Source organism: Lygodium microphyllum, chromosome 21 (assembly GCF_053477565.2).
Source record: "Lygodium microphyllum isolate KBCC chromosome 21, Lygodium_microphyllum_v1.1.10, whole genome shotgun sequence".
In the NCBI taxonomy this organism is placed as follows: Eukaryota; Viridiplantae; Streptophyta; class Polypodiopsida; order Schizaeales; family Lygodiaceae; genus Lygodium; species Lygodium microphyllum.
This window is the reverse complement of record NC_141155.1, coordinates 132,845,275-132,859,099: the sequence shown is the minus strand read 5'-3', so window position 1 is coordinate 132,859,099 and position 13,825 is coordinate 132,845,275. Positions and strand designations below refer to the sequence as shown.

Sequence of the window (13,825 nt, the reverse complement as noted above, 5' to 3'; positions counted from 1 at the left end):
TTCCTCCAGGTGCAGGATAGGGCAATCGCGTGCTGACGCAGACAACTGGTGAACAGGTCCAATGCAGGCGAACGAAGCAGGCAGCAGGGCATGCGACGAGATTGGAGGCAATGGTGCTACCTGATGGGACACTGCTGTGCGACAGGCGACTACACGACGACCAACTGACGCACGGCAACTGATTGGTATGCACGCTGATGACGCAACCCGTGGTGGGCGACAGGCAGGGGATGGCCGCCAACGGGCCGTCAATCATGCGACCCGCCTGGCGGGTCAACGGACCCGTCATAATTTTTTGATAAAATCAAGTTCTTCTTGAAATTCCTTTTGCCCACTAACGGGCGTTTACGCATGGAGGCACAACTTTCAATTTTCGTGCAATCTTGGCCCAGAAATTTGGGGCTTTTCCCAAATTTGGGGAATTTGATGTAGGACAAGCAAATTTGTCTTAGAAATTGCAGGAATTTGTGACATTTTGTCTCCGACATTTGGGGTTTTTCATGTACATGCACAAATTGCGCTGAAATTTACCCAGTTTCTCGACATTGATGTACATTGGACCCCGTGCAATATGGGGCTCTTGCAGTTTGGGCAAAATGTGTGCAGTATTTGGTCATTTTATGTACATGCAGGTTGAATTCCACGCAATTTGGACATCAACACTTCGTAAAATTTGAGGGTTTTGCTGAAATTTCTCTATTTTCGCAAAATTGGCATGTTCTATGCATGAGAGAGAAAATGCAGACGTGTGTTTGATGCTTTGAGCACAAAATTTTGAGGCTTTTGACCGTTCATGTCAAATTTTATGCCCGTGGGTACATGTACAACAGAAATTGCAGCTAAAATTTGGGATTTCTCATGTAATGTGATGCATATGCCCTTGGAACAGCTGTAATCAGTTGTGAAATGCTGTAGCACATGGTTTGGTGCTTCTGAAAATTTCATTACAGATCTGAAATCTGTGCTTCTAAGTGATTATTTATTGCTGGTTGGTACTTGTTTGTACCTTGGTCACTTGGGTGACAGTTTTGGGCTTGCATTTGCTGTTTTTTTTGCCACATTTGGGCTGAGAATCATGGCTAGCAGCAATGACAGCAGTAATCTAATGCACATAAAGAAGCTTGAAGGAGCACATAACTTTGCAATTTGGCAAAAGAAGTACTACAATATCTTGTTGCAAAAGAAGCAAGCAAAGTCGATCAAAACACAAGGGGCAAAGCCCGCGGACATGGAACAGGAAGATTGGGATGAGTTAAATGAGCTTGCACGCTCAACCATTGAGCTATCGATTTCTGATGCCTTGTTGTTTAATATTGAAGGTTTGGATTTTCCATATGCTATATGGACTCGATTGGAAGAACTGTATGAACAGAAGAGTGTTGCAAGCAAAGTGTATTGGCTGAAAAAGCTTATGGATTTGCGTATGAAAGCAGGTATAGCAATGTCTACTCACTTGAGTGAGTTTAACTCCATTTTCAGCCAGCTGGTTGCCTTGAAGTTCATGATTGATGAGGAATTTAAGGCTACTTTTGTGCTTTGCACTCTACCAGAGAGTTGGGATACATTCAGGTTTGCTATGAGCAATTCTAATGTGATCCTTTTGTATGTTGATGTAGAGAGTGCTCTACTCATGGAAGAAATGAATCGGCAAAACAATGCATCCAGTAAGTCTTCTTGTGCTTTGCATACTAGGGGCAAATCATAGCAAAAGGGAAAATATGATAGCAAAGGACGCAGTAAATCATGTGGCAAAGATGTTGAATATAATCATTGTGGTAAGAAGGGTCACTTTAAACGTGATTGCTACAAATGCAAGAAAGAGAAAGAAAAAGACAAGAAGATAGATGATAGCAAGGAAGAGAAAAAGGATAGTCAGCCTAAGAAGAGCAGTGTAAAAATTGAAGAGGTGAATGTAGTCACTCATGACAGCTATAGTGAAAGTGATGTACTCTTTGTCTCTTCACATTTTGATGCACATGCTTTACTTGCAGATACAGATAATGACATGCATACTTGGATTCTCGATTCAGGTGCTTCCTTTCATGTCACCCATCCTGAGTGGTTCTCCGCCTATACAAGAGGTCGACATGGTGTTGTCCATCTTAGGGACAACTATGCATGTGACATTTCAGGTATTGACAGTGTGCAGGTACAGTTTCAGCGTGGCTCTATCTTTACACTTTAGCATATACGGCATGTACCTCAACTCAAGAAGAGCTTGATTAGCACGGGTAGCTAGATAATGATGGTTTTTATACCACCTTTGGTGATGGAAAATGGAAGATCTCTAAGGGATCTAGGGTTATTGCTAGAGGTTGCAAGAGTGATACTTTGTATCCACTTCATGTATCTAGTGTGTGTGACCATGTTGTTGCCGTGACCGAGCAGCCAAGCGTTTATTTGTGGCATGGCCTTCTCCTTTGGGTTACTTACCTTGTCTTCGTTATGCTGATTTTGAGCATTGTGATCATTGTATTTATGGCAAACATGCACAGATGTCTCACAAAAAGTCTCTTTCTTTGAAATCTTCTCCTCTAGAGTTAGTACATTCGGATGTATGTCAAATGCCAAGATTATCTTTACAGGGAAAGAAATATTTTGTCACCTTTGTCGATGATGCTACGTAGAAAGTATGGGTTTATCCTATTCGTAGCAAGGATTAAGTGCTTGACAAGTTTAAAAAATTCTTGGCATTGGCTGAAAATCAAACAGATAAGACACTTAAGTTTCATCGCTCAGATAATGGTGGGGAATATGTGTCCAAGGCCTTTCAGGCATTTTGTAACAACAAAGGGATAAAGAGGGAGCTCACTGCCTCTCATAATCCGCCCCAAAATGAAGTTGCAGAGCGTATAAATCGGACCATACAAGATAAGGTCCATATAATGCTATCTCATGCTGCATTACCCCATGGTTTTTGACAGAGGCTGTTATGACAGCCATTCACTTAATTAATTGGTCACCAAACATGTCTTTGGGGAGGGGAGTTCCCCAAGAAGCATGGTCGGGGAAGCCACCTTCATATGCTCATCTGAAAGTGTTTGGTTGCTAGGCTTTTGTGCACATTCGTAAAGAAAAACGCAGCAAACTTGAGCCAAAGTCTTGTAAATGCATATTCCTAGGATATGGTGACGAGGGTGTAATGGGGTATAAATTGTGGGATCCCGAGAAAAGGAAATTAGTTCGCAGCAACAATGACTTTATCTTCCAGGAAGATCGCATGCACAAACAGCCCGAAAAGACTGAGGAGATCTGTAGGGTTGTATTCCAGGAAGAAATACGTTTTGGACAACAAAATATGCCCATTGTACAGCATCAAATACCTGTTGTAAATGAACCTGTAAATGCAAGAAATGATGCTGGAAATGATCAGCCAGCTATTGCCCATGAAAATAAGCCACTATATGTGCAGGAAAAGTCAGGACAGCAAGTTGTTAATGCTGATTTGCAAGCTGAAATGCAAGGACAGCATGCTGAAATGCAAGGACAGCATTCTGAAAATGAAAATTTGCAGGAATGGCCATCAAACAATGACCATTGGGTTAGGAGATCATCTAGGGCTACTAGACAACCTGACAGATTTGTTCCTCGTACAAATAATGTGACTGATTATGTCATATTGACAAACTATGGTGAACCGTCTTGCTTCAAGGAAGCAATGGATAGACATGACAACAAGAAATTGTATAAAGCCATGTTGTCAGAGATGAAATCTCTTGGAAAAAATGGCACTTGGGACTTGTTGCAGTTGCCTAAAGGGCAGAAAACCCTTCCATGCAAATGGGTTTACAAGATGAAGGTATCTTCTGATACCTCACCAAAGTACAAAGTAAGATTGGTTGCAAAGGGGTACAAGCAGGAGCATGGAATTGACTTTGATGAGATTTTCTCTCCTATATTCAAGGTGACTACATTGAGAACCATTTTGGGCTTGGTTGCAGTTGAAGATATGGAGCTTATACAGATGGATGTGAAGATTACGTTTTTACATAGTGATATGCATGAAGACATCTATATGGAGCAGCCTCAAGGGTTTGTTGAACAAGGGAAAGAAAAAATGGTATGTAAACTTAAAAGGAGTTTGTATGGGCTGAAACAAGCACCAAGAGAATAGTATCATAAGTTTGATACATTGATGGAATCCCAAGGCTTTCATAGAAGTCAAGTGGATCACTGCTTGTACACCAAGAAGGTAGCAGATGACAGCATGATTATCTTGGTTTTGTATGTTGATGACATGCTGATTGCTGGCAAGGATACTCATGCATTGGATTCATTGAAGCAAAATATTCATGGTAGCTTTGACATGAAGGATCTTGGTGATGCAAATCACATTCTTGATATGCGAATACTCAGAGATAGATTGAAAGGCTTACTCTATCTCAGCAGGAGTCTATCTCCAAAGTTTTGCAGCGTTTCAATATGGAGGGAGGGAAAACAATTGGGATTCCATTGCCTCCATATGTGAAACTTAGTGCAGAGGACAGCCCTACATTTGATGATGAGAATGCTGAAATGGCCAAGATACCATATGCTTCAGCTGTTGGCAGTTTGATGTATGCTATGGTTGCTACACGTCATGACATTGCCTTTGCAGTGAGAGTGGTTAGCAGATACATGGCAACCCCTGGCAAGAAGCATTGGGATGCAGTGAAAGGTATTATGAGATACCTCAAAGGCACAAAGGAGTTGTGCATCTGCTTTGGAAAGCAGAAGGCATCTGTTGTTGGCTTTACGGATGCAGACTATGCTAGTCATGCGGACTGCAGGAAGTCCACTTTTGGATATGTGTTTACTTTCACAGGAGGAGTAGTCTCTTAGATCTCTAGGCTACAAAAGTGTGTTGCATTGTCTACTACAGAGGCAAAGTATGTGGTTGCCATTGAGGCATACAAGGAGGCTTTATGGCTTTCACGTCTGGTGGGAGAGCTTGGCATCTGAGAGTTATATGTTCTCCATTGTGATAGTTAGAGTGCTATCATGCTAACACGGAATCCTATCTTTCATACAAAGACAAAGCACATACAGGTGAAGTACGACTTCATTAGAGATGTACTTGACATCAAGAGCATTGAGCTTGTCAAAGTGCATACAGATGATAACCGTGCAGACCTTCTCACGAAGGGTCTTCCGGTAGAGCGGCTTGCTCATTGCCGACAGATGATAGGAGTTGGATAGATATATGTATTTTAGCTTTGTACATACCTAGACTTAGCTGATTTTTTTCTCCTCTTAAGGCACATTGCCTTTAGGTGGGAGGTTGTTGGGAATTATGGCCTCATGCCTTTTAAATGTGCTCAGGTGTGAACACACCCTTAGCACTTGTACTTACACATATATATCTATCTAAAAACCTAAAGGTACACTCTCGTCATTGTACCTACAAACGTGCTCACTCTCTACTCTGCTCTATCTCAATCTCACTCTGTCTCTCACTGCGCGTAACGACTGTCTGTCTCAATCTTCGTGTCTAACCCGTCACTACACCCCCCTTGTATACCACAATTCTACCATAGGGGAATGGAGTTTGTCCTCTAGGCTTGCAGCAAAGCGAATGTGTAAGCCCCACTATTTCTTCTCTTTCCAACTTCTTCCATATTGAATAGGTACTTGTTCAACAACTACTAGCCTTATCCATGAGTTTACACCTTGCAACCTGGAACATGAACAGTCTTTACTATAGTGTCTTGGCACCTCTCCCTAGCCGCCTTGTGTAACAGTACCTGCATCGTATGTTAGTTACACGCACACGTGTACATTGCAGATGGCGAGTGCCCATCATTGTTACTTCATTCTTTATTCTTTCAGTAGTATTTGAATAAAGGAAAGGCTGGTCACATATTGTGACTGTTGGAGTTTCCACATGTTCTTTTTTTTTTTTTTCGTAAAAGGTAATTATATTAATTACGAAAAAAATACAAGATTACAGGATTACAAGATACATGATGACACAAAGCCAACATGTGAAGAGGTTTTCTCTTTCTCTCTCTCTCTCTTTTTTCTGATTACAAGATACACGAGGGCCCTAGGCCAACGTGTGGGGAAGCCCCGTAGTAATGCACTGAAAAGGATACACCAATCATGGCAACGACCCAGAGGCAATTGCCATATGCCACGGATGCAAGTCCTCCCGAGGGAGCAAGTCGGAGTGTCGGATGATATCTAGCTGCCAATGCAAGAGCCCTTTAAGCCTGGCAATATGTCGGGGTACATTAGAGGCCGAATCAAAGAGAAAAGCATTACGTGTGGTCCAAATGTGCCAGCATCCCCAATATCTGAAAAAGTGAAATAAGATCTTTTCATGCAACTGTGGCGGTGCGGGATACTTCGGGCGCACAAAAACCCAGTCGAAAGGAGTTAGCGAGGGCCCCACCACCGCGCACCAAATGTGCGACAAGAGCGACCAGATATTCTTGGCGAGCGGGCAAGAGAGAAAACGATGTCGGGCCGATTCCGGCGGTGTGGTACAGAAGAAACAATTGCCATTCGAGATGCGACGCTTGGCAAGGGCCGAGGCCAGAGGAAGTCCACCAATCATTACCCGCCAAAGAAAAACCTTGCATTTGAAAGGTGTCTTATTTAGCCAGCCCTCCATCAGCGTTTTCTGCCACCATGACAGCGATTTCCGCAGTCCCCAAACAGTATTAGCTTTCTCTCCCAGCCATTGGTGATCTTGAACCAGAAGATGATACACCTGATTGGTAGAGGCCTTTTCCAGACTCAGGCGGCCTGCAAGGTCCCAGTCCTGCCAAGGGCGATCCACAGTCAAGGCCGGAAAGGGTTGCCGACCCTGAAGCTCCGACGAAAGCTGCTCCCATAAAGCACGGTATCCACGCGGGATCTTGAAGAGTCGCCGAGCAGTCCGAAATGATAGGAGGACATTGCGAGTGGTAAGGGTGGCATCCGCAACCGACGTCACACCTAAACGGGCCATGCGATTAAATCTTGGTCTGAGTTGATGTTTATCTTCCCATGAAAGGAGTCGCGATACTGCCAACAATTCCAGTTGAAAGGAGTTAGTCTGCAAGCGGTCCCCTACTGGGTGCCAACGGGCCTTTTGGAGTACCGCTTTCCAAGAGCCGACCAAGTGCAGTAACAAAGAGGAAGAGGGACAGGAAATACGAGAGTCGGCATTAAGGACATGCCACCAGGAGGCCCGAAGCCGTGTGTTGCCATGGCGGAGCCCGCTGTCCTCAAGAAAATAACGGGCTATGATGGTCCATGGGTGGTGGTCCACACACATGGCACGGAAAAGGGACCAACGGAGAGCTAACATATGAGTGTGTGCATCCAAAATAGCTCCTCCACCCATGCGCTTAGGGGTACATGCGTGTGACCAGGAAATCCAGGAAATGCCGGCCTGCAGTGAGTCCTTCTTCCACAGCATGAAACGGATGGGATGAGTGAGGGCCTTCAAAGTAGTAGGCGTCCATGGCAACAAAGGCAGGAAATATGTTAGCATTGGAAGCATGATTGTCTGGGCCACTTTGAGGCGGACATGGAATGGCCACGCTTGCGACTTCCAATACATAAATTTCGCGGCCAGTTTGTGTGAAATCCACTCCAGTAGGTCTTTTGGCCGTACATCCACCCCCAACGGGTATCCAAGGTGCCTGACAATGAAGCCACGGGAAACCACCTGGCCTTGCCAGCCTAAGGACTGTAGATCAGGCTCCGTACAACTGAGAATGGCTGACTTAAGGGCATTGATGCGAAGCCCAAAGGCCTGACCAAAGAGTGTCCAAACATCTAATGCCCTGCGAATGTTGTCCCTGTCCGCCTGCAAAATCATAAAGGTGTCATCAGCCAAAGATTGGCTAACGAAATGCTGACCCAACGGAAGAGACAGGCCGGCCAGCTGAGCAGATGCTGCCATGGAGGATAACATTGAAAGGATCGGGTGAGTGGCCAGGGTGAAGAAGAGAGGGCTCAAAGGACAACCCTGTCTGACCGAACGTGCAAGGGCAAATGGCTCTGTAACTCCACCATTAAGCATAACTCTAGAAGAAGCCTCAGCACTAATGGTGTAGATCAATCGGGACATGCGGGTACCAAAGCCCATAGCCGACATGAGGTCTGCAATGAAAGACCAGTCCACATAATCAAACGCCTTTTCCAGGTCCAATTGGATCAATACCACTTCCTGACCGGAGTGCCGCGCATAGTCAATAGCCATTTGCACATTTAAGATATTATGCAGAATGTTGCGGCCCTTAATGAAACCATATTGGAGAGGATGCACAATAGCTGGAAGGTGCTTGTGAAGCCGATTCGCCAGCACTTTGGAGTAGATTTTATACATGGAGCCCATCAAAGAGATTGGTCTCCAGTGTTGCAACTTTGACGGCGAAGGGACCTTTGGAATTAGCTTGATAAGGCCTTCTTTCCATGAGGAGGGCATGACCCCCGTTTCCCATACTTGCTGAAACATGGCCACCAATGGCTTCACCAACTGCGTGGCCGAGGTCTGAAAGAATTCATTAGTGAGACCATCCCAGCCAGGACTTTTATCATTCGACAGGCGCAACAAAACGTCCATAACCTCGTCCTCGCAAATATCCGTCTCCAAAGCGGCTTGCATATCAACTGGAACCTGCTGGCGGACCAGATGATAGAAGACCGCGCGGGCATGCGTAACCTGGCTAGAGGGCGAGGAAGAGGAACCAAGAAGTTCCATAAAATAGTTTTTGCACATAGTGACAATGGTCTGCGGATCCGTGACCATGCGACCTTCCGAATCCTGGAGTCTAGTCATATTTTCGCGGGCCGGAGAAGCATGCAAGGCGCGAAAGAACTTATGAGACTGGCAGGCGCTATCTTGCATTGTGTCCGTCAAGTTGTGCAGCTTAGCCTGTTGATAAGACTTCAACTGAAACACTTGAATAAGATGGGCCAACCGCCTCTCCAGAGACAGCAGAAAATCATCATCAGGGGAATCCAGGAGCAAGGAACGGACCAAAGCCAGTAAGTCTTCTGCTGCATGTCGACGACGGCGGCAAAGCGAGGCATGATGGATCCCATACTGGCGAGCAACTCGCTGCACATTAGAGAGCAGCCGTGCAAATGAAGGCAAGCCCTCAGAGGCGAAGTCCAATAAGAACCTCTCAATCAGCTGCTGCATATAGCCCTGGAAAATTGAATGCTTCAAATAAGAGGAGTTGAAACGTAAAGAGAGCCTTTCCAGGAATTGCACAAAAGGGGCAATAGAGTGTGCCCGCATCTCAAGCTGGAGGGGGAAATGGTCCGACAACGCATATTGCCGCAAGACCTTCATTTCCAACATCTCAGGAAGAAAATCATCGCTCTGCATGATATACATTCTGTCCAGTCGCGACCAGGTAGTTGCATATTGTGCGGAATGAAAAGTAAACCCTGGAAAAGAAGGGTTAAGCCACGACCAAAGATCTTGCTTGAGCACGTGCAAAGCAAAGGAACTCCACACCTGGCTTTCCGGCGTATCCATTACCGAATGCCCTGAAGTGGATTGAGAAGAGTCAACACACATGTTGAAATCTCCCATCAAGAACCCCCTTCGGCCGAGTGACATGGAGCCCTGCAAAGTGGACCAAAGATCCCATCGGGATGCGGGATCATTCGGAGCATAGAGGCCCAACAGCCATAAAATCTCTCCTTCAAATAAGACTTCGATCACCAGAAAACGGCCCTGCACATCATTTTTAACAAGGACAGGCTGATATTTCTCATGGACAATCATCAGCACGCCCGAGTAGTGCGTAGCATGGGTCCCTGCATAAAAGAGACGGAATCCATGACAATCTATCACTTTCCCTGCTTCACCGTGACTTTTGTGCTCAACTGCACACAATACATCCCATTGGTTCTCGTGCAAGACAGTCCACATGGCATGTTGCTTATGGCGAGAGCAAATGCCTCGCACATTCCACGTGGCTATCTTCATGTATCCTCAAGGAAGGAAGTCAGGAACGAGGCACCTGTTGCCTCGATTTCACCTTTTCCGCAAGAGCATCCAGGACACCCTCATCTAGAAAATCAGCCAATACTGCGAAAGAATTCTGGCGACCTGCTTTGGAGGTAGAAGGGAAATCCACTGACTTGGGAGAGGGGCGGGGATAACGCCGATCCCAGGGTGTAATAACATTTCCTTTGGCATCGAACGCCAGCTTGGCAGGTGGGCCTCTGGGGCCGTCGGTATAGGCTCTCCTTGGAGACTGATTGCGGGGGCCCGACGAGGCCGTAGGACGCGCAGCCGGCTGTGGAGTGGCCATTTCTTTCCGGCGCGTATACGTGCGCACGGAATCCTGGGAAGCGGAAGGCCCAGGATCCGCCAGGCTTGCATCCAACTTTTTACCTTTTTTAGGACGTGCCTCAATCCAGTCAGTACGATGGGAATCCACACTCAGGACCTGTTGTTTGCCTTTATCCATGACCTGAGGAGACTGAAAGGCTTCCGGGGGCGTGGCATCAAGCACCATGTTGTCCTTGGGCAGCACAACCTGCGCATCCTCCAAAGACGTTTGCTTTTCAGGGCATTCGGCCATGAAATGCCCCAGTTTACCACATGAAAAGCAGTGGCCCGCAAAGTTGCCCCATTTTAAGCGAAAATACAAAGGATGCATGCCCGAGCAATTGAGGCGAAGCCACGCGGGCCTTTTCCTAGCCGTGTCCCAAAGCATACATAAACGGTTGCGGTTCATCGCCCTGAGGCTTGGGGGAACCAGCACTGTTCCCACCACTGCCATCGCATCCTTCAACATGGGCCAATAGACCGCCGGACAGTTTTCCACCTCCACCCACACCGGGCATTCGCGTTGAAGCAGACGCTGGAAGTCGGCCATGGGGCGCCATGGCACCACATGGACCAAGCGGCGATCAAAGAATAGCGGCAACTTGGACAGGAGCTCAGCTCGATGCGTTTCTGATTTCAGCAGGACCTCATAAAACCCGCGAGGTCCAAGGAAGATCTCCTCAACAGACTCCCCTTGCAATAGATGGTGCAACCACTGGCGAATGTGCGAAAGCACTGGGATCTTGCCAGTGAAGAAAAGTATAACTGCACGGTCATAGAACACCGAGAAGGATCGCAAGACTGATTTGGGGTCCACCGTGGCTTCCAGCACATCATCCGTTCCCGCAACAGAAAAAGATTCGGTATTATGCTGGACATAATCACCAAGGAGAGTATTGGCGAAGTCCAGCAAGTGCTCCCAGTCAATTTCCTGCGAATCCACAGGATCAGAGGCCACTTGCGCATAGGAGCGTTCCAGAGGACTCATTGGCTCATCAGGCGTATGCTTGGAGCGTTTGCCGGCAGGCGGCTGTTCAGAACTCGGCGGTAACTCCTCCGTACAAGGCACCATATCTTCCGGCTCCTCTGCATCGGAATCAGGGCCAAGGGCTGCCACCGTCCGGTCAAGAAAATCCAAATCCAGGCCAGCCATACTGCTGTCTTCACACGCGTCCTGGCAGAGGAGGAGCTAGGTTAGGTGAGGTCGATCCTGCGGAGGGACGTATTGCTGGTCCCCAGCTTCGCGCAGGATCCAGTCAAGCCTGCGCTGCCCTGGAGGAAGAGGCCAGGCGGCACGCAGGGCAGGAAGGCGAAGAAATCACAGGGCAGGGCGGCGCAACGCGCAGGCGGGTGAAAGACTAACGGCGCGCAAGGGGACGACGAAGGGGCGCAGGGGGTAGCGACAGGCGAGAGGGCAGGGCGGCGCCAAGCCCGCAGGTCAGAGGAGCGGCGGCAGGAGGGCCAGACGGGCGCAGGAGGGCAGACGGGCGCACGCAGGGCCAGACGGGCGCAGGTTCGCAGGCGCAGGGTAAGACGACCTTCGGCAGGCGCAGGTTCGCAGGCGGAGGGCGGGACGGGCAGGTCAGACGACCTTCGGCAGGTCGTCAGACACAGGCGGCGCCAGCGCAGACGAACTCCCCGCCATCGCGATCCTTCCCGCTCCCGTCTTGCATTGAGTCTCTCTCTACTCTCTCTCTCCAGTTTCCACATCTTCTCTCTCTCTCTCTCTCTCTCTCTACCGTAACTCTTGCTTCTGCTCATGCTTCCACTTCAGGGCTCACTCCGTTCAACTGGTATCAAATCCATCTTCCCGGAGAGCTCAAGCCTGACCTATCAACTTGTGGAGAATACCTTCAGTTCACTGTTTTAATGGCCGCCATTGGTCAGCTTGGAGAGGTATGAGTTGGTACATTTTTCCTTCCTAGTAATCAAAGGCTTGTTGAGGCTTGTTCCAAGTCTTCTCCTGGACATATTCAACATTATTTTAATGCCCTACCATGGGCAGCAAGGCAGCCAACAAGACCAGCATATCAGCGTGATTTGTGCCAATTTGCTGGCTTGAATCCCTGCTCTCCAACTCCCATATGGTCATTGGGCACTTCATAATCATCTCCGACACTCCCCAGCATTGGTCACTTGAGTTTTGGAGGTCCCAACCTCCATTCTTTGCTGCCATATACAACAGACCTGCTGTTATATAGACCTGAATAGAGTTTTCTCAAGCATTGGAGCTTGTATATGCCTCCCGGGATGCTTGTATGTTTATGTATTCATGCTGGATACTTGGGGGATGATATGGGATTGATGTGAGATGCCATTGGACTGATTTGAGCACTCATTTGCTCAATTTTAGATAGGTTTTTTACTGCTGTAATATGCAGGGCTGAATACTATTTTATTAGGGATCTTGTATGCCTATTGCTATTGGATGCTGCCCGAGCACTCTGGATGCTACATTGGGGTATACCATGGATCTTCCATACTTGGTTATACTCTTTACATGCTCTTGAGCTGAGATTAGAGCTTCAACTCTTGACCTTGGCTCTCATTCATTGTTATGTATGGTTGTTTGATGCTACTATAAGAGTTTTGCAAGTTACTTGGGTCGGATGCTCCCGGATATATGCTACTTGGATCTTGGATGTATGGATGCCTTCCACATGATGTGTTGAGTTTTGTTTGCTTGTCTGGCATCCGACTGTTGTTCCAGTGGGAGGTGCTACTTGACACTTGGATGTTACACTGAGCATTTGGTTATGCAATTGAGCTTGAGGATCTTATAGTGAGACTGGGATTTGGTAACATGTACATGCTCGAGATGGTCGTGCTTGTTGGGGTGGAAGCATGATGCTCCTCGTGCATTGGTGATGGCTCCTAGTGAGCTGGTGATAGCTCCAGGGTTTCCTCTACCACCTCTCCCTCTGCCTCCTTTAGAGCTTCCTAGATAATGGTTGTTAATGCCCCTCCAAACCTATGGTTGAGGCCTTGGAGGTAGGTTTTTTCCTTTCAGCCTCTGTAGTGGTAGCCGGGGACACTCCTCCTGCCACCCTTGGTGCTACGCTTAGTACCTTTGCCAAGCCTATATTTTTTTCTAGATGGCGTAGGCATTCCACTTCACCTCATCTAAGGTGTTGGCTACAAGGCTTTCCAGCAAGGGTGATAGTTATGCCTATGGGATGTATCTCAATCTAACACATTGATTCTTTGATACTTCTCGGTTCCAATTGCATATTCACTCATTGCGAATTGCAACTATTTCCTGGCAGTTGCAGTTTGTCTTGTCCATGTTAGGGTTGGTGGAATAATCAGACAACCCCTTAGGGGTGTGGGGATTGGCTGAGAGGGTGGTGTTGAAGCCATGTGACTAATGTATTGACATTGATCAATGCGGGCATCTTGCTGCCGTTGATAAGCCACTAGCATTGAAGCATGACCCCATCTTGGCTATGGAGGGGCAAAATTGCCCTCCCTTGATGTGCTCGAGTTTCCAAGAAGGGGTCAAGATTTGGATAGTCCTTGGCCTTTAAGCAACACTCATCATCAAAATGATTGGACTTT

The 13,825-nt window shown here is 47.2% G+C and overlaps 1 protein-coding gene across 9 annotated transcripts in view; it reads left to right on the top strand.

Moving 5' to 3' along the window:
• LOC148018574 (uncharacterized) overlaps positions 1-13,825 on the top strand; it is a 164,808-nt gene that overhangs the window by 111,153 nt on the left and 39,830 nt on the right. The window lies entirely within an intron of this gene.